The 24,203-nt window shown below is 46.7% G+C and overlaps 2 long non-coding RNA genes across 2 annotated transcripts in view; one reads left to right on the top strand and one right to left on the bottom strand.

Annotated features, from left to right (window-relative positions):
• The window catches only part of LOC144792466 (uncharacterized), a 144,001-nt gene that overhangs the window by 8,141 nt on the left and 111,657 nt on the right, over positions 1-24,203 (bottom strand). Inside the window, exon 2 of the long non-coding RNA XR_013602563.1 lies at positions 17,561-17,593. This is a non-coding gene — a long non-coding RNA (uncharacterized LOC144792466). The remainder of the gene's footprint in view (positions 1-17,560; positions 17,594-24,203) is intronic.
• Positions 1-24,203, top strand: part of LOC144792469 (uncharacterized) — a 181,413-nt gene that overhangs the window by 72,062 nt on the left and 85,148 nt on the right. The gene's annotated exons all lie outside the window — the stretch shown is intronic.

Below are 24,203 nucleotides of genomic sequence, written 5' to 3'. Positions count from 1 at the left end.
GGTGCTAGGTAAGTTAAAAGATCGTTTTCTAAAATTCGTAATCAATTTTAAAATCAGTGCGTTTAAAATCCAGGGAGTAATGCAGCAATAATCTTACAGAGCATCCGCTCTAAAAAGCTTGTAGGCGTCAAGCGGGGTCAGGACAAGCTGCCACCTCGTCCCTTACCGCAATGATTCGTGCCTCCTCGCCGCCTAAATAGCCCTCAGGAGTGAGCAGCTAGAACGCTGACTGGGAGCGTGGAACCAATGGGAAGAGCGTGGGTGGAGCAGCTCGTCCGGGTTGAGCATGTCCGAACTGGGATCGGAACTCAAGGATTGGGCGGGTTGGGTGGGGGTCACGAATGGTCCCCATCTCCATCCGAGGTCTGGGGAGACTCGTCCGGGTCGACTGTGGCCGCGTCGTCTTGATGTCCCCCTAAATTTGTAGTCGGAACCTCCTTTGAGGTTGAAGGGGTCTCAGTGGTTTTTGCCGCTAGAAAGGCCTTTCTTAGGCGTGAAAATGCGTCAGAGTCCACCCCCGCGTCTGTAGAACGCTTTCTCTTGGGTTCCGTGGCACTCGGCGATACCTAACTCGGAGGTGTGGGATCCTTTTGCCCCGAAAGGTCTGCTCCTTGCCCAAGGGGTTGGCACTGTGCCTGAAGTTGATCAATTTTCTTTTCTAGGGGCGCCACCACCCGCGTCACTGCTTTCCACAGGGAGGAGTCCATAACCTGGCAGAAGTGGTCGTCCACCGGTAAGTATATGACCTGCTGCTCCTCCTCCTCCGCATAATATTTGTCATACTCCATTGCCTCTGCACCACAGCAAGGCTTCGAGGTTCGTAGGGGTTAATTATGGGACAAGGCCCTGATAGATGTCTCTTCCCACCGCAGCGGGGTCAGTCCAAAGGACACCGGGACCCAACAGCCTCTGCTATGAGGCACGAAGAAAGCCTGCCTGGGCCGGTCCCAAACTGCACCACACACCTTACCCGCGACGCGGGTGTTCAGGCTCCAGACAGGGGCTCTGATTAGTTTATATAAGCTTTAGCGCTGCCAAACACAAACAATCCCGCCGGTCTTCCCCCGTGGTGCGCGAGACCGTTGAGCCGCTTCACCGACGCAAAGCACGAAGCGTACTCAACGACTCGCGCCCTGTGGGGGGTCAAGCTCCTGAGCAGCAGCGCAGGACGCGCGGTCCCCTAGCGGCGGGAGGCCACCCGCGCACAGAGCCAAAAGGAAACACTACCGCGTAAGGAGCGAAGATCGCCCCCGCGGCGTATACACGCAGTCACTTCAAACAAGCCCGTAACGCGGTAGACTGCGCAACCCTAGCATTAATCATCACAATACAAATTCAGTCAGAAAGGTAAAATAACAAAGGCACTCATCTGTCTGCTGCTGGAGCAGCGAAGAAAGAGGAGGATAGAGCGCCAGGAGAGGAAGATATGAGGAGCCCTGGCCTGGGATTGGTCAGCAAATGGGACATTTTCTGTTTCCATTTTCCCTGATGCTCATGGGAAATGTGGTTTTGTTTACTAATGTTGATACCTTTTAATGGCTGCTGGAGTAGAATAAACGAGAAAGTGACAGCCTAATCAGAAGCCTCCGCTCCTGACATAGAATTGACTTGCCTAGACTATACTAATGGATGCTGCATTCAGGTGAATATTGATTTTTGATTGGAATGATTCAATTTGAGATTGTACCCTTACTAATTTGTTAATAAACCTTCATTGTTTGCAATCATATTCCTCTGTTGTTCCTGTGGGGCAAATTCTGCTTTAGTCCTTGATAAATTGCTGAATTTATGATTTTAGCCACAGTTCGATATAAAGGTCCATCCCAGTGGACATAGCGGAAATTAGAGTGTGCACTAATTTTGCGCAGTACAAACATCATCCTTATCTCTCATGCCATCCTCGGTGCAAGCATGGCCCAGCTTCAGTCTTGCCAACAGCCCCAGTTTGGCCACCGAGGCTGTGCTACTTCAAGGCATGCCCCTCTTCTCCCAGCCATAGATCAAGTTTGGGTATTTAACCCCATGGATGCTCAGCATATTCCCCTGCTGTGCTGAGAAATCGTCAATCCCATACAACATGACGAGCTGGGCTCGTCATGAGCGTGCGAGGAGGCTACTTCATGACGAGCCCAGCTCGTCATGAGCGTGGAAGGGGTTAAGATGCTCATCGGGCCAAGTTTTCATTACATAAAGTGACTCCTGCTCTCCTTGCTTTAGTGAGAATTAGAAAGAAAAAATAGCCACGCTGGCAAATCCTTTCCCCTGAAATCAGTATGCTTTTGGATAGCAGTATATTGTATTAATCTTCTCTTTTCTTTTCTTTCTTTTAAATTTATTTTTATTGCAGATTCACAGTAATCCAGTAACGTATAATCAGGCACTTTCAATTTGTCGCATATAGCGCCTCCCATTCCCCCCAAGTGGATACACGGCCATTTAGCCCACACCCCGGAGGTCGGGCGGCGATTTGCTATCAAACACTGTTGTGGAGACCAATGTATTCGTCAGAGCATTTCAAGGGCCAATCTTAACCTCTGCAGTTTTTTCTTTTTTGTTTATTTTTCCCTTTTGCTGAAAAAAAACAAACTCCTCCCCCTCCCCCCCTTTGAACAATGAATAACATGATACTTACATCCATCAAACTAAATGCTGAAAGAAACCCCTCAGCAGCCGCACCCACCCACCCACCCGCCCCTCCTCCGTACCCATGCCAGCTTTTTCGCCCACTAGAACTGCATCACATTTCCTAGGCAGTGCACGCCGGTCCCCAGGTGCATCATTTATGTATCGAGGGTTTATTGCCTCTGTCCCCTCGAGCCCAGCCCTCTACCTCCCCCCAACCAGTGGGTTCATAGTCACTCCCCTCCATCTAGTCCTCTGTATCGTCTCCATTTAGACCAGACTCTGCGGAACTTTTTGGGGCAACCCCTGACCTTATATGTCACCCGTTCAGCTGCCATGTATATATCAAGCCCCCTTCTCCATTCCTCCATGTCGGGGGGCTCTGGCGCTCCCCAGTGTTTTGCAATGTCTCGTTTTGCCACCACCAGTGCTAAGACCAGGAATATGAGTAGGGGACGTGTCAAGTCTACCTCGTTGGTCATGCCCAATAAAGCAAGTTTGGGCTCTTGCGTGATCGGGGCCTCTAGGACCTCCTCCAATTCTTTGAACACTTGGGTCCAGTATGCTTGTATTACGCTGCATGACCATACCGTGTGGTAGAAACCCCCAATCTCCCGAGTGCATCTAAGACAATTGGGGTCCTCAATCTTTCCCATTCTGCATAGCCGCTGCCTGTCGTAATAGGTTCTATGGAGTATATTTAATTGGATCAATCGCAGTCGGGACTTGATAGCTACCTCACGGGGATGCATCAGCGCTGTGTCCCAGTCCAGGTCCTCCATCTCTCCTACCTCCGCCTCCCATGTGGCCCTGAGCTTTGTCAAATCCCCCAGCATATGGTTAGTCAAGGTCTTGTATGTCAGGGATACTGCCTTCCCCGGTATCTGCTCCTGCAGGAGCCTCCCCTCCAGCGGTGCATATTCGGGGATGTCTACTAGCGTGATTTTTTGGGCCTGCCAAGCGTGCCGAAGTTGCATATATTTAAAGTGCTGTGTGTTGTGGAGCCCGAAGTCTGTCCTTAGGGTCTGAAACGATTTGAATTCCCCCTTGGCAATCACATCCCCTATGGTGGAGATGCCAATATCATCCCACCTCTGGAAGCCTCTTAGTTTTTGGAGTTCCGTTAACCATTGGCAGTGCCACAGTGGCGTCTGTCGTGATGGCTTTTTGTCCCACCCCATACGACGGGTAGCCGTCCTCCACGCGGAAAGCGTCACTTGCGTGGCTGGGAGGAGGGAGGCCCGCCCCTGAGTCCCATAGAGGAAACACAATAGATTTTTGGTCGACAATGTAGCTCTTTCTAGTGCGTACGTTGGGTGATCCGCCGGGGCATGGAGCCAATCATTTATGGGCGTTAGATGTTCCGCCCAGTAGTAGGCCTCTAGATTGGGGAGTGAGATCCCGCCACTGTATTGATGGCGTTGGAGAGTGGACAGAGCCACCCTAGCCGGTTTACCTAACCAAAGAAAGGATCTCAAGTCTGCATGGATCCTACGGAAGACCGATATCTGTAACGGATAGTATTCGTTTTGCAGCGCATATAGGAATTTTGGCAATGTGACCATTTTATAGATGGCCGCCCTCCCTAGGAAAGTCAGCGGGAGCTGTCTCCATCGGGCCATATCCGCCACTACCTTAAGTATGATCCTTTCTATGTTCCTATTAAAGGAGAGGGCCGCGCTCACAGTAATGAATACCCCGAGGTACTGGAAACCCTCGGAAGTTGTCAGAAGGTCGTCTGGCAGCGTTCCCCATCTGTCGCTTCCCCCAGGGTCATAAAGCACTGACTTGTGCCAGTTTATATTGTGACCAGCCATCCTGCCATATCTGTCTATTTCTCGGAAGAGCTCTGGGATCGTGGTTTGAGTTATGTATAGTAAAACATCGTCCGCGTAGAGTGAGATTTTTTCAGGCATCGAGTCAGTGGCACTGGACGTAAAACCGTGGATTTCAGTGTTCTGTCTGACCCTAGCGGCCAGTATCTCTATTGTAAGCGTGAACAGGAGGGGGGACAAGGGGCATCCCTGCCGCGTACCTCTTTGTATCGGAAACTCTCGGGATAAAGTCCCGTTCACTCGCACTCTGGCCTTCGGGGCAGTGTAGAGGAGTCGTATCCACCGCAGAAAGTTGGGACCAAAGCCGAACCTATGCAGAACAGCGAAAAGGAATGGCCAGTGCACCGCGTCGAACGCCTTCTCAGCATCTAAAGAGAGGAACCAGTGGGGGTCGGCTCGGCCCCGCACCTCTTGCAACCAGTTGTTGGTCCTTCTAAGATTGAATTTAGTGGCCCTGTCTGGAAGGAATCCCGATTGATCTAGATGTACCAGATCCGTGATAACCGCTCGCAGTCGGGTAGCCAGGATGGTGGCCAACAGCTTTACCTCAGTGGGGGGATGGGTCGATATGAGGCACAATCCACACGTGGTTTGCCCTCCTTATAAATCGGGACAATAGTTGCCCTCGTCAAGTCAGGGGGCAGCTCTCCCTCCTCAAAGGCGCCTGCAAAGAGTCCCCCGAGGTGTCGCGACAGTAGGTCTGTTGTCCGCTTTTAGAGCTCCGCCGGGAAGCCATTGGGTCCCGGGGTTTTGCCGGGCCGCAAGCTGGCAATGGCCTCGGTAATGTCATCCACCGTTATAGCCGTCTCTAGGGCCTCCATTGACTCAGGGGGGAGGGACGGCAGGGCCGTAGCATCCAGGTAGCATAACGCCTCCTCCTGCGTGGCAAGGTCACGCGCCGCATAGAATGCCTCGAAGTGCGTGGCAAAAGTTTCGGCTATCTCCCTATCCGTGTTTACAGCAACGCCGTTCCCGTCTCGCACTTCATCAATCCATCTCGCCGCCCTTTCTTTCCTGCTGAGCCACGCCAAAAGCTTCCCCGACTAATCCCCTACGTCATATAGTCTGTGGAGGGTTGCAAGGGCCTGGGTCTTCGCTTCTTCGTTCACTAATTCCCTATACTGTTTCTGGACATCCAGCAGCTTTCTGAGGGTCTCGTCGCGTTTTTGGGCCAGATATTCCCTTTCTCTCTCTAGGATCGTCTGTTCTAGGGTGGTCACCTCCGCCTGGAGTCTACGTCTCTCTTCACCCCGCCTAGAATTTATCCTATCCCTAAGAACCGGCTTCAGGGCCTCCCATAGGGTGACCTTCGAGTCCACCGTGCCCACATTCTCAGCCAAATAAACCTTAATGTCAGCCCGTATACCTCTAAGTAGGGTCGCATTCTGTAAATCCCAGGCCGCCAAGCGCCAGGTCTCCGCATGTCTAGCCTGGTCTTGTCCTACCCTTACATACAAAGGCGAGTGGTCCGAAATACCCCTGGCCCTGTATTCAGCAACATCATCCACCCTCAGGTATTGGCGGGACATAAAAACATAGTCAAGGCGCGAGAACACCTTATGTGCCCCGGAATAATATGAGTATGCCTGTAGTGTCGGGTGAAGCCACCTCCAAATATCTGTAAGTCCTATGGCGGACATCTGGCTGCCGAGTGTTGTCTGGTTCTCGCCTCTAGCCCCTGATCTATCATGTTGGGTGTCCATAACGTCATTGAAGTCCCCTCCCACCACTTGTATTGTATCGGAGGTTTCCAAGAGTATACGGTTGAGTGCCGTGAGAGTGCGTGATTGCAGTTTGGGCGGTGCATACACCGAGATAAGTGTGTAGGAGCGTCTGTGCCAGGTGCCCTGTACTCCAGCGTATGTCCCTTGGGGGTCCAGCCAGGTGCGGGTAACGCAAAATGGGGAAGCTACTTTGGCGACAATTGCCACCCCTCTGGAGTCCGATGTGTATCCCGCATGCGCCAATACCCTGTGTCTCCCCCTAGCAAGAAAAGCGCATGCAGTCCCCCGGAGGTGAGTTTCCTGCAGGAAGGTAAAGTCCGGATCAACCCTTTTGATATAAGCATTCACCAATCCCCTCTTGATTTTAGAGCCTAAACCGTTGACATTCCATGTCAGGATACTCAATTTCCTATCCGCCCCTATTGGTGTGACTACGTTACTTGCCATTGGATTGTGAGGTAAGTGCATGCGATCCAATTCTGGCTTGTGCGGGTGGTGCGCGGGCGCAATGTGTGCCGCTGTTTGAATCTAGTGCAAGTAACCCCCCTCCCTCCCCCGACCCTCTCTTTCCCCAACTTGAGAGCGTTCGAGAACTTTCCATCCCCCTCACCACCTCCCCGCCTCCCCCCCCTTCCAGTTGCATCCTGCTATAGGACCAAACCATCCGCAGGTGAAGGCCTGTCGCCCTCCCACACATCCCTCCCGTCACAAACTCAAAAACAGTAAGATAAACTTAAATAACATAGAAAGGCGTGGTAACTTGCGTGCTCCCATGTGTCGAGCTGCAATCTCCTGACTCCCATAGCACCATCTTTCACGAGTGCGAGTCTTGCGTGTCCATTACGGGTGCGCCGGATCGCCCCGAGGAGTCCTGCTCCAAGTGATGGATTTCCTTGACTAGCGGATGGATCAAGTCCTCCACCTCCTCTTCTCCTCCAGACGCGCGGCCCTCCGATTCTTCCTCTTCATCCCCTTCAGAGCGGATACCATTGCGTAAGCAACTGAACCTTGAGCCCGCCACCGAATTATTGCCCGGTGTCGTCGGTCCACCACCCCGAATGTCTTCCGTGGATCGGGCCCGGAATGGAGTCGCCGGTGTCAACTTTCGCACTCTCCGTGATTTCCGCCTCTGTAGTTTCGGCAGTTCCCAGCGTGGCCTCTCCCGCAGTGATCTTTCCATGGCTTCTCGTCCTGCGGCTTCTCTGCTGTTCAGTACAGGGCGTTCCTCAAGCCATTGCCAGGCGTCCTCTGGGTGTGAGAAAAAGATGGCTTTATCCTTGTAGATCACCTTGAGCTTAGCGGGGAAGAGGAGCATGTATCGAATATCAAGAGTCCTCAGTTTTGCCTTAACAGAGTCAAATGATCGACGTTGTTTCGAAACTTCCTGACTGTAGTCCGGGAAAATCATTATGGTCGTGTTCTCCGAGCGTATCTCCCCCATTTGTCTGGCTTCTTTCAAGATGAGATATCTGTCCGCAAAGTTCAAGAAGCGTGCTATGACCGGTCTCGGTCTCGCCCCCTCTGGAGGTTTCGCCAGGAGGGCCCTATGCGCTCATTCAATGATGAAACATGGGGAGAACTGTGCTGTCGGGAAGGTGGTTTTCAACCAGGCATGGAGGAACGATGTCATGTTTGTCCCCTCAATTCCCTCTCTAAATCCCACGAAGCGCAGGTTGTTGCGTCTCGATCTATTTTCTGCATCATCCACCTTCCACAGCAGTTGGCGATGCGAGGCCTGCATTTCCGCCATGTCCTGCTTCAGGGCGGCTATTGCCACATCGTTGTCGTTTATCCTTGTTTCAGTCTCCGTCACCCTCTCAGACAGTTTCCGGAAATCTTGCCGCAGTAGCGTAACCTCGGAGCCCACTTCCCCGATCTTCACCTCCAGGGCCACCCGGGACTCTTGGATGTCTGTTCTGGAAGCTTGAATGGCCTCCATCAACAGCGCCGTGTCAGTCCGCACTCCGGGAGTCGTTGGGTGGTGCTCCACCGTGTGTCTTGGCGCCGCAAAGTTGTCCATGGGGCCTTGTTTCGCGTTTTTAGGGATCACGTCTCTTTTCCCCATTGCTGTGCTCTCTTCGGGCGAAGGCCCCTGCGACAGGCTTCAAGCAGCGGACCCCTGACGAGTGGTGTAGGTCGTAGACCCCTGCTACCTCCGTTGGCCGACCTCCGGCTAGTGATATGGCCCCTTCAGTGCGTGCCTAATCTCGTCCCGCGTGCCCGTCTGGACGCGGTTTCACCACCCGTCACCCACGATGAGTACAGCGTCGTCAGGTGCTTAGGGCCTCTGTCACAGTATTCTCCTATGGCACTCCGGGCCTCCCCCTAGACACTCAGGCGAGCAGGGCAGCTAGCAAACCGTTCTTTGATGGGGTGCCAGGGGGGGGGGGGGGGGTGGGGGGGTGGAGGTGGGGAGGGCTGCGGGCTCCGGAGCCTCACCGTGGGCCACGCACTCCAGCGTCGGTCATCTCATTCGGGCAGCCATGTTGGTGTAGTATCCAGGTTCTTGTGGCAGGCTCAGTAGTCTAGTGTCCCCCGGGGTCTCCCCCCCGCCGAGAGCGTCTCAGGGCCGGTCCGCCCCCCGAAGGTACTGTCAGCGGGTGCGGGCGCTGGAAAGGACGGCGGCTGCCAGCCCGGCTCCCTCCTACCGGCTCTGAGTAGTGCCGGCCGCCATCTTGGTAAAGGCGGCCGGTTGTCGGTTTTGCCCGTGTTTATTGCCGCACTCCGGGTAGCTAGCTCCGCGGACCGACCTGTCCGCCGCTTCCTCCAGGCAGCGTTTTACGACCCCTCCCGGCCTCGGGGGTGACTCCTATGCGCCCCAGCGACCCTCGGACTCCACGCCCGCCATCTTGGCCTCGTTGAGTGGCGCCGAGTCGGAGCTTCAGGCTCGGTTCGCGACGTGGCTCTGCACCTGATTGTGCGGTGGTTGCACCCCCGCAGTCCCAGGGGTGTTGCGGCTCCCGTTGGTGTGCGTGGCGCTTCACTGGGATTAATAAAACGGCGGATCTGTGCGCAGCTCGTCGGGAGCTCCGGCAAGGCACGTCCTAACCGGCCATGCTGCTGGCCACGCCCCCTTTTCTTTTCTTTCTTATGCTTGTGAATCATTTGCCACAAAATCAAATTGCTATTTGAGTGACAATGTACTAGTGCAAACTATTCTTTAATTTGCGTTTCCACTGAATTGCTTGTGTTTATAAGTCTTATTAGCACTTGTCAGAGGCAATATTACCATCTGTGTAGCCTTGTGGTAATTTTATCTGTATATTACTGGGATCTCCTTAACCAGAGTCAAGGTGGTCGTATTTAATTGTGCTTGGTCAGAGAAGATCGGTCTTTCCAATGTAGTGTTAAGTATTGTTTCACACTACTAAATGGGAAGAATAAGGACTGTCATATTCAATATGGGATCTGGGTACATGTCCCACTTGTGTAACCAAAAAAGGGGGTACTGTGGGCTTTTATATAGGTCCAGCATATGTGCCCAAAAGTAATCCAACACGATGGGTATGCAGTTCCGGACAGGGGAAGGAATACTAGGTTGAGTAAGTGTCAAACAATGTACACTGAATGTAGGAAGGAAAAGGGGGATTCCTCATTTCAGAATAAGTGCCCTCACACACCCAGCTAGGTGTCATGCTTCATCATAGGGTGTGCTCCTCATCAGGTTGGCGCTGCAATACCGGACAGGCACTTTATGACGGGCTCTTTGGCGGAGATCTTTTATTGCATGCCGTATTGGTGCAGTGGGTGTGAGGGGCCTAAAAAAAGTGTAGATGTGCGTGAAGTGGGTCACTAGACTATGTGTAGATTAAAACAGGAAGTAGGAGGCCACTCAAAACAAATTTAATGAACCTGGCTCCTATCCTGATTAAAAAAGAGAATGTAGCGCACCCCTGCCTCAATATTGCAGGATATTTATTGCACATTATCTGGTGGAATACAAGATCTTCGCCAACGAGCCCCTGGCTTTATAATCATCTCTGTTAATTTCTTCTACCTGAGCATAAATTAAGGTAATTTCAGATCCATAGCAAAATCTAAGTGCCTCGATGTGGGTCTTTAGCTAAAGAAAAATTGGAATAATGGAATGAGCCACTTATGACGAGCAATTTGAGTTTTAGTATGATCCAGTGCTGGTCAAAGTCTTACTATTATACGATGGGTCTTTTTGTGCTACTGAGAGGTGATGGGAGTTAGCACTTGGTAAAACACGTATAGTTAACACTGTAACCCAATTGGCTACACAATAAGGACTAGGAATCAGTAAATAAAGTCAAGAAGTTTATTATAAGTTGGCAGTTAGATTAATGTAAATCAATCTCAATACTATGCTGTAAAAGTACAGAATAACAACTGGATAGGTGCATCAGTGTGAGGCAAACAAGTAGCTCAGACCCAGCAATAGAAAGAATTTACAGCACAATCTAGCGCTGAGAGCCGAGTCTTCGATCTCCGCTCTTTGCTTTTGCACATGAGTAAAGTTTGATATCACCTCATTTACAATCCAAACTAAAGAGTATGGTTAAGTATAAAAGGGTCTCAAACGGTTGGGAAAATGCTGAAAAAGAGAGAAATGCAGGAAGTATGCGATAAGTTGTGCAAAGGTATCAGCATTTCAGAATCTTGGACTTCTGAGGATAGGAAAAGAAGTGTTAGCCTAAGCCACGCTCAGTAAAGAATCTAAGGGGTAAACATAGAGGTCTCAAAGTCAAAAGAAAAAGTGGCCAACATCAACCTTTGAGAACCCTAGTTAATATCACTAGATTCGTCTGTGTAACACCCATTGATCACACTATCAGGGGCTCCATTGTCCTTTCAATTCTCACGTTGTGAGCTGCAACATTAACAGATTCTCCCAGGCCAGTCCTGAGAACAACATCATCCTTGGTCACCTGTAAATCCTCGCAATATTACTAAATAGAGTCTGTGACTTAACGCTATGGCTCTTCATTTTCTTTGTCAAGGTCTACCTTCTCAGCCTCTGTATTGCTAATACAGAGTTACATCTATTCTCAGACTAACAAACCATGTGAACGTACCTGCAAGGAAAGACACACAAGCAGAAATGATAAAACAGTTTTTCTGCAGAAAAAAATACAGGCATACTCTAGTCAAGTTAAGCATATAATTCAATAGGGCACATTAATATGTGTTGTTTGTGGACATATAACTAAAAATGAATGACAAATGTAAGTACATAAATTCGGCATTAGATCCATGTTGCACTTTAAGTCAATTTAAAATAACTTTAAATGCGCAAATGCAAGTTTAACCAAGAACTAAACTATGAATATCAATTCAAAAACATTAGTGCACATATTTACACAAATCTCTCTCGTTTCTCAAGTAAATACATTTTAAGAGCGTGAAGATGATTTTATCCAATCTCTAAAGACTATATTTCATTTGAATAAAGTTAAGGTACACAGTATATTTGTAAGCTAAGGTACACAGTATATATGTATTCCTAATTCTACAGTGAATGCACTTCATTACTGAGTTCAAGTACAACGCTTTACATTAATAATGTTAGGACACACTTGTATGAGGTGCATATTTATGGCATGTATGGGTGGAGACAAAATTACCCTGCTCCAAGTGCAAAAGATGATGAAGTGCATCACAGGAGATCTACTGCATTTCGCTTTGTAAACTCTTGGGAGTATACCAAGTCTAAACTTTAACTTTATATATAAAGCACAGGGTGCCTCTAGTTGTATACAATCGAGATATTGCTTGCCCCCAATTGTTTAAAAGAAAGATAACTTGTTACCAATGACCCAATGTGTCTAAGCCTTTGTAACCAATACTCTCATCTTTACCTAGCTTAATTGCATCAGGGCCAATACTGATGGGTTCATTGCAACAGTGACTGAATTCTAATTCCTTAATACTCTTGACATGTGCTACAAACTCCCTATCGTTAACACTTCAACTGTGGATTTTAAATATCTTGGTTGCTGCTTTATCACAACCAATATTAAACAGGGCATATTACAATGATATCTGAGATGGGTTTAAAATCACCCTCTATGTATAAAGTTATTAAAGGATTTCATGGTCTAGCTTCAGTAGTGACCGTAGAAAGTTATTTTCAAATCATTGCTTTTCCATAACTTTAGGATAACCCCAGAGTTCGGCACCATAGATTGCTGCAGCAACTGATGTATTTGAGAGCTCACACACATTCCTCTTAGAATCTCTACTCTTGCTTCCTCTAGCTCTCAACTAGTTCTTTGTCTTCAGGACAGCCGCAGCCTCTCCGCTAAGGCGAAGGAGCGTCGCCCCACAGGAAAAATCCAATTATAACACCATGATATTATCATTTTATTTTTTGTCCTGGCTTTCTGGGTGGGGCAGGGCTGGGCTGGGCAGCCCACCCAGCAGGGGGAGGAGTGGTGAGCACTTTTTTTAAGTGAGCATAACTTTTTGGCCAGCCGTCTTGGGCCGGCCACACAGTCATGCACACTTAGCATGTTCTCCACTCTGCAGAATACCACAGCCTGAGTGGAGAACATGCACAGCCTCCCAGTCCCTGTCTGAGAGCCGAACCAGGGCGCTCAGACCAATCACGACGACGTCTTGCAGGTAGGTGGATTTTACCTCCCTCCGCATTATCGCTACTGCCCCGTAGCAGCCGCTTCTGCATCAGGAGTTCATTTGTCATTCATCCAACAGCACCATGATTGCTGGGACTCATAGCTTTGCATTTTCCATCAGGAATAGGTGCCTACATGACCAAGCATGCAAAGGGCTGTTACCTTAAAAGCAAGTACTGGATAAAGCAACCCTCAATGGCATTGTGCCACTTAGCAACTCGCTGACCCTCATTTAGTGCTTGGGGGAGGAGGGGCCTATATGTAATGTAATCTGGTGCTCATCATCTATAGCACTCCAATGCCCTTGAGCCGAGTTCGTGCCATATAAAAGTGTAAAAAACAACATCTTGCTCAAGGATGTAAGTGAAAATACTTATTGACTGAATCTTTGCTGGTTAAATTAGACTTTCCTAAAGTCGATATTCAGGAAATTCCTCAAATGCATGCAAACCATTCAGTCGTAACCCCGTGCGCTTGCTCGAGGGTCCAGACCGGAGGAAAATCTCTAGAGTTCCCTCTGGTCAACCCCCTCTAAAGAGAAATAAAAATCTATTCCAAACATCAACTCGCATAGTTTGCAGTAATAAAAAAAATGCTGGTTGGCAATCAGCATCGGGCAGCGGCTCTGGAAAGGCAGAAGTCTGACAGCAAAAGAAAACCACATTCTGTAAGGTCGGTAAATGAGGTGGTGAGCCCTGTTATCCAAAAAGCAGACACACTGCTGCAAACCAAGCCTGGAGAGCAGAATTTCCGGGTTAGTGTTTGTGGAAGGCATGGCGCAGTCTGAAATGGACGACAGTGTAGGCTGAATGCCGCCAAGATTCTTCAACGCTGAGCAATGTCACTTAGCAATTTGTCTACTTGCATGAGGAGTAAATGGCAGCATCTCTCAGAAGGCAGAAGCGTAGTCGGATCAGGACTTTTTTTCTAAGCACTTACAATGCCAATAGGTCTCGCCTTTGCGAGTTGTTGCCTTAGTCAATTGTTTTCAGTCATTTTGCAAGCACAGCAGCTGTGCAACATGACAGAAAGTTTTTTTGTTTGTTTAAAAAGCACTATGACACGGTCAGCACTGACCGCGTCATAGAGCTCTTTTAAAAAGAACTGCAGGCCGGAGACATCTTGGAAGGCCTGACAATTAATTTTAAAAAATGGTCTTTGATGTGGCCAGCATGTACTGCGTCATAGTATTTTTTTTATTTTTTAACTTTCAACCGTGCTTCCGTGCAATATAGCTACAAACATGGCATAGACAAAACCTGTTGGCTTTGCCAGTACTTGTTTAAATTGCGTTTATCTTTGCTGATAACTACTAGATAAAAGGTTAAACCTGGGTCCCTTACCTGCATGCTAAAATGGTGTAGCTGTTAACTAAGAAGAGAACCTAGAAGCAAAGCTGGCCTTTGCTCAGCAAGCGCCTTGGGCACCCTCCACCCATCTTTCATTTCAATCTCCCACTCTATTTGTTTTGAGGGCGAGAAATGTCATGCAGCTGATGTGCTCTCAGTGTGCAGCATGCACAGAAAGGTGGGGCACAAACGCACTCTGCTGGAGATCTGCTCAGCGATGAAAGACGTACCAATTTTTGGAATTTAGCAGTTTCACAAAGTTTGTCGGTTGGACAAAGATAGCTTCGCTGGGCTGTTATGCTGGAATATCCTCAAAGGGCTTCCGTAGTACAGCGATGTCGTCAACAGATGCTCCTGGGATAGATAGGACACATCAGAGTTTGCACTTTACAAAGAGGAGAAGCTAGTATGTAGAGATAGTGAGCCTGAAAAGCTCAAGCAGGCTTACTACTAGCCATTATTTTCTTTTGCTCCATTTCAGCACGTTTTGTACACTTTTCCACGCGGACTTATAAGTGGTATTACAACGACCAAAAACTACAGTAACTACAAATGATAAATTAAAAGAGTAACATTAAGGTTGCACGTCATAATCTACTGATTAGATATATAGACATATATATTTTAAATGTTTGTGCAGGAAAACAGTAAAAAAGTTTGAACTTAAGCAATTTGTAAAGAGACGAATAGGGCTGAATCTTGATTTCAGTCTCCTCCTGTAGAACATTGCATCTTAATGACATGATGCCATTTATAATGTCCAGTGATACTACGGAATAACCTTTGAAATGGGCAACTGGCCGTACTAAATACATATGAAGATGGCTCAGCAGGGATCACGGAGGAAGTATGGCAGGCCAACTATGGCCGAGCAGTAGACTGTCTGGAAGACCGGGTTCCAGCATGGTCTAGGCTCCCATTATCTGTGGCAGGCCGCTTTGCAATAGCAAAAATGATTACACTCCCCAAATTCCTCTACCTATTCATAAATATCCCACTCACTATTAGCTTCTTCAAACCAGAATCCAGTCAGATATTGTTGATCTGGGCGGGGGGACAGCCTTGGGCCTCTTATGAACTGCTTCCGCTGCCACACTCGCAGGGGGCATGGGAGCACCTGTCATGCAGCTCTATGCTCTGTGCGCACAGGCTCATTACTTGCACTACTGGCTTCACCCTACTCCATTCCAACTACACTTGGCCAAAGAGCACGACAACAGCACTATTCGTGCCTTATAAGAAACCTAAGGCTGATATCAACACTGTGGAAAGCGTATGCCAGGCATGGAATGGGCTCCGAAAACGTGCTGGTATTTCTATTCTGTATGACCCTTATATACCTCTTGCCAACAACCCCATGCTCCCATCACTACAAGACAAAGGAGCTATCGGGCGAGCAACCACAATGGGCATAAAAATCTTTGCGGATATATTCCCTGGTGATCATTTCTTTTCCCTACCCGAGGACACAGCCTCATCCACCCACACACTGCTGAAACTCTCCTATATTTCCAATTGCGAGCAACATGTTGTGAGCTTCCCTGCCCCACACCAACACAACTATTTAAGATAGGTTTATCTCCCGACCCCCACTGTTTACGGTGCCATGCGCCACAGGCCCCCTTCATACGTCTTGCATGGAAATGCTTAAAGACACTTCTTACTGGTGCGAGATTTTACACCCCTAAATTATATTTTTTGTGCATTCTTCCCCTTTAATCCAGTGATTGGTTTACTAGAATTTGTAAAAGAGATGCCGAATACCCCCGCAGACTCACAGCCATGCTACTATTGTTAGCAAAATGCAGGGTCTCAATGCCCTGGGGCAGCAAGATGGCCCTGACGGTTAAGGTCTGGCTCAAATATTTGTCTTATTGCCATAAACAATTTTCTATATTTTGGCAACTTATGCCATAACAATCTCATCCTAAAGACATTTGGGAACCCTTTACTGCTTAACTGCGACGGAACAGCACAGATTCACCCAACCCTGCAGAAGTTTCAACGAGAACTGGTGCCCTAATCTGGTTGATGCCCATACAACCTTGTGCCTCACAACGTTGGTAAACAGATCCACACGTTTTGCTATAAGCCAATATTCCTGCTAGTCTACCAACTGCCTGGCCTAGGGTGGATCATAAATGTAACACTATTCATGATCCGCAAACTGCGTGCTGTGTAGATTCAATAAGTAATATGTTTGACTGTAATTTCTGAATTGCATGACTGCTGTATTCGAAATGTATTCCTAATATGCGAAAATACTAATATACACAATCTAACAATAAAAAATAATAGTGTCAAGTGATTAAACAAGAATATACAAATTGGGAATTGTCTCTCTTTCCACAAAAAAGGCAACTCAATTGCTGAAACCATGCAAATTCAGCCTTTCATCCTCATGTTTATTAAAATAAATAATCGGGGGGGGGGGGGGGGGCTAGGAGGTAGATAAAGGTCTAGTACCCATGCTCCTAAATAATGTATATTGTCAATCAGGGTACTTGTTCCTATTGTGAAAAAAAGAAAAAATGTAAAAAGGAATAGTCGGAGTTTATGGCTTTGAGGGGAATCTTCTTAATTGTAAGTGTTGCCCTCACACACCCATATAGGTGTCATGCTTCATCATACGGCTATGCTCCTCATGGGGCCGGCACTGCAATGCCCCAAGGGCCCCGTGAGAGGGCTCTTTGGCAAAGATCTTTTTGCATTAGCAGTGATGGTGTATGCAGATGTGAGAAGCTAAAGGATTGGTGATAAGAGTGAACTAAAATGACCTTCGGAAAGTCAAATAAAATTTTATTCAAGGTTACCTAGGTAAGGTGGGTGTGTGGGAGCGGGGGACCCTGCAATTTGACACCTTAAAATGTACATCGAAATAACAGAACAGGGAGGAGTGAGACGTAAGGGGAGTGAGACCACTCAACCTCCAAATAATAAACCGAACTAATCAGAGGGGAGTGGTGCCTCTATGACACCTTTCCTATCCTGAAAATCCTATTGCCCACTTTAGTTTTCTTTCTGCTTCATCATCGAGTCCACATCTGAAGCACCTAGTGTGTTCGGATGGGCTCATCCTCCAAAAAGAGGCGGCACTTCTAAGGATATATGTCGTTTTTGGGATCTGTAATACTCTTAAAACTACCTCTCTGGTACCCAAAGGTAAGGATTCTTGACAAATGGTACCAGGATAAGACCAAAACCAATGTAATGCCTAATGGGGCAAATTAGGACACCCCAGGCATTCAACAAATCATGGCCGACATGTTTCAGCCATCTTATCCCCTACGAGGTCTTGTGGCTTTCATCAGGACTGTAAAATGGACGGATTCCGTCAAACTATCCTCCACAGGATATAATCACTAATTTGCAAAATTAGCAGCCATTTAGAGGTGTGGAAAAAAACACACATTCATGTATCTCATACTTACGTACTCCTACATTCCAACAATTTGGGTGGGAGCCTGTAAGAAATGAGAGAAGCGTAACACAATGATGAGGAAAGGAAGAGAACTTCAGGTGTATGGTTCACACAATATACATAACTTTTTGAAAAGTACGTGTAGCAATTCTTAAAACACTGGCAGATTAGGGTAAACATACATGAAGAAGCAGACAGAGGTCTGATTTAAATCTTGGCGGACAAGTTACTCTGTCACAATGGTGACAGATATCCTGTCCGCTGAACTATAAATCCCATTCTATCGTATCAGATATCCTGTCCGCTGAACTATAAATCCCATTCTATCGTATGGGATTTATATTTCGGTGGACGGGATATCTGTCACCGTTGTGACGGAATAACCTGTCTGCTGAGATCTAAATCAGGCCCAGAGTCACAATCCATAGCTATGACCATTATGTGCCCAAGTATAGTGATAAAATCATCAAGTAACACAATCACTTCATATTGTGAGGCTCAGAAAGTTAGAAAAATGGGTGTACGTGTACTGTGAATTCCTCAAGCGCATGCAACTAACCCTGTAGCCCCCTCAAATACCTTTTATTGGGCTCTCATAGCCCCATAGAGTAACAATGGAGGAGGACCAGCCTTATGGTCAAATACTGGAAACACAGAAAATGAAACGGGTAAAAGATCACTTATCTCTGCTGGAGAGTTCCCCAAAATATATTCGACCCGCGTGCCCCCAAAAGGGCCCAGACTTATTTAATCAAAGGCCCTGTCCTGCCGATAAACTTAGCGACATCTTCAAACCCTGCATGTTAGCGGGCGAGAGTGCAATCTAGATTTTATAGACGCCTAACCAGCGTGGCACTCCGAAAGCCATGTGCCCTGTAAGCGTCAGGCTGTCAAGCCGGAATCCCAGTCAACGTGGTACTCAAAAAGTCATGCCCCCTGCGAGCCTACGCCAGTCACACAAACGTGGGTGCATAGAATATTTATAATCCACAACTTTAGGTGCAAACATGGTGTCAAAAAAAGGTCTTTGATATTTACTCATAGGTAATAACATTGAATATTATCCTCCAACACCATGAGGGCGTGCAATATGTGCCAAATACTAAACCTTTGGCACCGAAAGGTTGTTCAACTCAATGGAATCTTTTAGGACATATCTTAGACACCTCAGCTCACTCCTCTGCATCCTATAGATGTATCTGCTAATGGGATAAAGGACATATGCAGAAGAAGTATACTGTATTGTATACAGTATTTATTCGAAAAATAGCACAGGCAGACAAACTGGCACTTATTATCTACTAAGTGACAACTATGGGACCTCATACTTAAGCCCACTGTTGTATGTCTTCAAGCGATAAATCAATTGTTGTTCGTTTTCAAAATGTATCTTTTCTTTCCTTTTATTTGAGGATTTTAAGGTTTAGAGAATAACCCATCAAAGATAATTCGCTGAATGATTTCTCAAAATAAAGAGGTTATTAATTTTTGTTGTAGCTCTTCTGCAGCGTATGTTGCTTTTATGCTCTAAAATCCTTTCCCCCACTTTTCTGCAGGTCATTCCAATATCCCTTAAATCAAACTTACCTCAACAGAACGGCAACAATTAGATGAATCAGGGATAGTGTTAAACCTAATTTTCATGAGACAATGCATCCCTGAGATAAGGTACCTACCACCACATCAAAAATGTCTCAAATACAGCCAGTTAAGTATAAGGCCCCCTCAATAACCGAGTTCTAGATCAGTGGAATAGTTTAAAGGATTTTTTACAAAATTCAAGAAGGTGGTACAGAATAGTGGTCATGAAGGCTATCAGCAAATTGAAGCCTTGAAGTTAAATACCAGTTTTGTGACTGAGTGAGGGAAAGATTTTTTTTTAATAATCTTTTTATTAAACAGTTGCTCAGTGCACATCGACTAGCTGAGACATTTGCAATCAGTATTGCTTGGCAAGACAGTGAGGCACAGTGTCCATAACCTTGAAGTAGTGATATACATTACAGAGAACCTGCAGACAGAATCACAAAACATAACAAACCTGATATAGCAGAAAACCAAGGAACAGCAACCCCCTCCCATTACCAATAACCTCCCATCAATCCCTCGTGTCTCTATAGCGACTGCATTTCTTCCACACCTTATCAAATGTTTTAAGGCAACCCCAACTCTGATAGATCACCCTTTCTGCTTGCCAACACCAATCCAGGTCATACTTCCACGCTGTAGTCTACTTGCTCACCATACCTACCCAGTGTTTATTTTGGCCACCCCAGCTGCCAATTGTAAACACAACTTAGAATATCTAGGCCAAGTGTCCTCCCCTGTTATACAGTGCAGCCGCAGCCACCATCTGACTTCAGGCCAGGGAAGGATTGATCGAGAACTGCATGAACAATGACAATTGAAATAAACAGACATGATTCTGCTTGACTGTGCGCTGCAGAAATAATAAACAGTGAAATGTGCAGGGGGAAGACAAGGATGAAATCCATTTTAGAAAGTATGGCTGTAGGCCTAAATTAAGGCTTAATTAACAAGGGCCAGACTTCTGCACATCATAGGACATTTTAAAAATAATAGCACAAAATCAGTGTAATCAAGTGTAAAACCACATTTTGCATGTTATTAATAAAACACAAAAATATACATGCACACAAATCTCTTACAGGTACACAAAGGCTTACAGCTTGTGACAGGCCACCAAAGAAAGACGCAGTGACAGGACGGAAGATGCTGCCCACTCAACTTCAGTAATGCTGGCTCTCGCCCGCGCTGTTTGAGATGCTCAGCTGCTTCAAGTCATGCTAAACAGCGATGTGGAGATCCCAGAACTGGTACAACTTAGCAAAGCTAATTTCCTTGCAGCAGTGCACAGCACAGGTGGCCCTCAAACTCTTGTTATGTAGAGGCAAGTTCTTAACCCTCACTGCTGTCTATCTCCATCTTCAGAAGCGCTCTGCAGCACAGGTATTGTCTTATATCCTTTTGGTCTTGTCTTTACCCTTCAAAGAGAGACAGCCAAGGATTCTGCCTCTGGTCCTCACCTTCCTCCATACAGGTGTCTTCAAGACACTGGAAAAGCCAGATGGGCTAGCTTATCTCCAGCTTGGGACAGTTGTTCGGAACCCATTGTTCACTCAAATTCAAAGTTTGCCGCTACCGTAGGGAGGAACCAACCCTGGCAAATAGGATTTATTTTTGGGTTATTCGATAGCTCTATGGCACCAAGGCACGTGTTCACTCTCACCCCTATCAGGTATCTCTCTAGCAAGCTGCATGCTGTTGCTGGGGTTCTCTCTATTCCAGAACACAGGATGTAGAGGTTGGGCGGGTAACCCCTAAGCTTTGCATTAATTGTGCAGACTTGGGTACGCCAATTGGCCACTTCACCGTTTAAGTGTTGGTCTTCTCGGGCCACAGGCTACCCTGCTGAAACCGACTCAGTCTAGGCCAACGGCAATAACATTTAATTCTAGCTCTCTGCTGATGATGAACACACACAATTACAGTACGCCCAACTCGCCGCAAAGGGATCCTGCACAAGGAATCATACTTGATCTGCCACAATGATAAAATGAGAAGCATTGAACCCTACATCGGTGCTCGCCATATGTCGGCAGATGTCGAGAACACAATCAAAGCTCTATCTAGATTACTGATGGTAGGTGACTAAGTTAGGGTTAGGCTCAGCGATAACACACATTAAGCCCAACTGTCTAGGCCCTCTTGGGAAGAGATGAGGCCTAAAGGCCAAAGCTGCCAACTTTAGAACTGGGGAACCAGGTTGGAATCCCAATGTCAGCTCAACATCCTGTGATTCTTGGCAAATCAGATATCTTCCTGCACCTAAACAAAATGTGTCATGTAATCTGGTGCTCTAATGCCCTTGGGTCAAGTTCATGCTATATAAAACTGCCATAAAATCTTGCACCAGGATTTAGGAGGAAGGCAAAGTGAGAAGATACTTATCTTCTGAGAATCTTTGCTACTTAGTCAGACTGTCCTTAAAGGTGGTATTCTGTCAATTTCAGACATGCAAACCATTCAGTCCCAAGCCCACACGCTTGCTGCCAAGGCCAGCCAGGAGTAGAATTTCCAGAGTTCCTCTAGGTCACCCTCATCTAGACGAATAGTAAAAATAAATTCCATGCATTAACATGCATAATTTGCAGTAATAAAAAAATGCGTTGCTTTGGTGTTCAGCAGCAGCGCTAAAAAACAAAGAATTCCAACAGCAAAAGAAATTCTATTCCGCAAAGTCAGCAAATGAAATGAGGCAGCTGGTTATCCAAGACGCAGACACACTTTGCAAGCCAAGCAGGGAGAGCAGACTTCCGGGTTAGTGTTTGTGGAAGGCATGGCGCAGTGTGAAATGGAAGTCAGCTTAGGCTAAACGCTGCCAACATTCTCACACGCTGAGCAGTGTCACTTAGCAATTTGCCTATTTGCATGACGAGGAAATACTAGCGTGTTTCAGAAGCGTTGTCGGATTAGCACCTCCTATAAAAAGTACATCGTCTGGAGAATGGAGGCCAAGAAGCAGCAGCAGAAATTCGGAGGGCTCGTAAGCAATTGCTTGAAGTTAGTCTGGCCAGTTCCCCAGTCCCCTGGTGCTGAAGACCAAGGGACGGTCACAGCAGACGTTACATACCTTCTGCAAGTCTTTCTTCCTTTCTGGACCCACGAGAAGATATTGACAGTCCAACAATGCAACCGTATGTGATTATGTAGCAGACATAAACGAGATAAGTTGAGCATTTTTGTGATGCTGATGCGAGAAAAACAGTTCCTTAATCGAAAACGTAAACAGTGTTAGAAATAAATTAAGTGGTTCTTATAGAGTTTGGCAATGTTTTTTCTGTCGGCCAAACTCACGGTTCTCCACTATGTATAGAGTTAGGGAAGCGCCATGTTTTTCCAACTGCGGATCCTCTTGTCACTTTTCACAGTGGAAACTTTTTGACAGAGAGCTCGTCAGCCACTGGGCTGACAGTCATTGTACATCAGACCGTCTGCCATTTTTAGGGCAGATGTTCCAACATAGTTTTCCAGTTTTCTGCTGACTGGGAAACCATGACAGTCCATATAGAAAACCAAAGAAATTACTTCCAGGGTTATTCATTTTTTGTATTTCAATAATAAAAACTTTCTGCTTTGAGAGATTGTTTTAAAGAAAAATTAGAAGATCAGGTGCATTCAGCATGGTGAAGGTGACATAAAGGTATCCTAAAAATAGATGGCCCGTTGGGACCACTCTGGAATTTCTGAGAGATCAACATCTTCAGAAGAGTAGGTTATGTTAAGGAAACTTGTAGAGCACGCGATTACCCAATTGGGTGTCTTGGCGCTAGCTAAAGTAGAGCATACTAAAACTAAAACACATTAATTGTTAAACAATCAGGTCTTAGGTGACTTGCTCTACCAAATTTGGCAGTCTGATTGAGGACGGAGATGTCCAGCACATGGTGTTAGACCAATTCTTTGGGTCTTGTGCGACTCAAGAGCAATTAGGCAATATTATATTATGAGTATTGCCCCTGTCCATGGAGTCACAGGAACAAGATACTATTCAAGCTAAAAGAATTGCTATGCATCATGACTTTTAGGGGCTAGAAAAGTCAAAGACTCAAGGCTTACTCTTGGAGGACAAGTGTAAGTAGAATGTCTAGTTCTGGCAGCTCGTGTATTACAATAAATATCCTCTCCATACATAAAAAGCTTTTATCATTAGTAAGATAATACAATCAGTAACTTTAAAAAGTTTTATTGCATCTTAATTCTTCTGTATATATCCTGCGTTACAATGCAGTTCTCCTGTGCTTTTCATGGGAGGGAAGTATGCACAGGAAAAGGGTTACAATTATAATTATTTGTGCAACTATAACCCAGCTCAGCTTCTGCATTTTGAGCACTGATCGGGTGCTAATGAATCATATGGTCACTGTTTGCTCTGTTCACTAATGTCTGCTCGTCATTGGTCTGTGACTTCAATTGGCTTCTGTGTGCTGTATGGACAGGAAGAGGCAGGGATTGCTGGTGCCAAGGCACAGTTCAAGAGCTTCAGTTCGAGGACAATGCAGCGTTGGGGACCTTCACAGGTGATGCAAGCACTTCTATTTGCACTACACAGTTGATGATAAACCGTGGGGCGGGACACAGTTCACTTCAGAAGTGCTTAAACTGGATGATGGATCATCTGTCACGATACTCAATGGCTGCAGAGACACACATCTTGTGACAGGCCACCACAGAAAGGCGCAGCAACAAGATAGAACATGCCGCCCTCGCTACTTCATTAATTGTGGTTCTCATGTGCGTTGCTCGAGAGGACCAGCTTCTTCGAGTCAGGCTGGGAAACACTGTAAAGATTCCAGATCTGGTCCAACTTAGCATATCTAAGTATGTTGTGGCAGTACAGGGCAAAACTGAACCTGGGACTTCAATGATGCAAAGGCAAATTATCAATGCTCCAGGCTGTCTACCTCAGTCTTTAGAAGTGCTCTGCAGCACAGATATTGTCTTATGCCCTTTTGGTATAGTCCTTACCCTTCAAAGAGAGACAGCTAAGGATTCAGCCTCTGATCCTCATCTTCCGCCATACAGGTGTCTTCAAATAAAAGGTGTACATTGTATAAGACAAACCAAAAGGC

The sequence above is a fragment of the Lissotriton helveticus genome, chromosome 11 (genome assembly GCF_964261635.1).
Source record: "Lissotriton helveticus chromosome 11, aLisHel1.1, whole genome shotgun sequence".
Taxonomy (NCBI): domain Eukaryota; kingdom Metazoa; phylum Chordata; class Amphibia; order Caudata; family Salamandridae; genus Lissotriton; species Lissotriton helveticus.
This window is presented reverse-complemented; position numbering and strand designations above follow the sequence as displayed.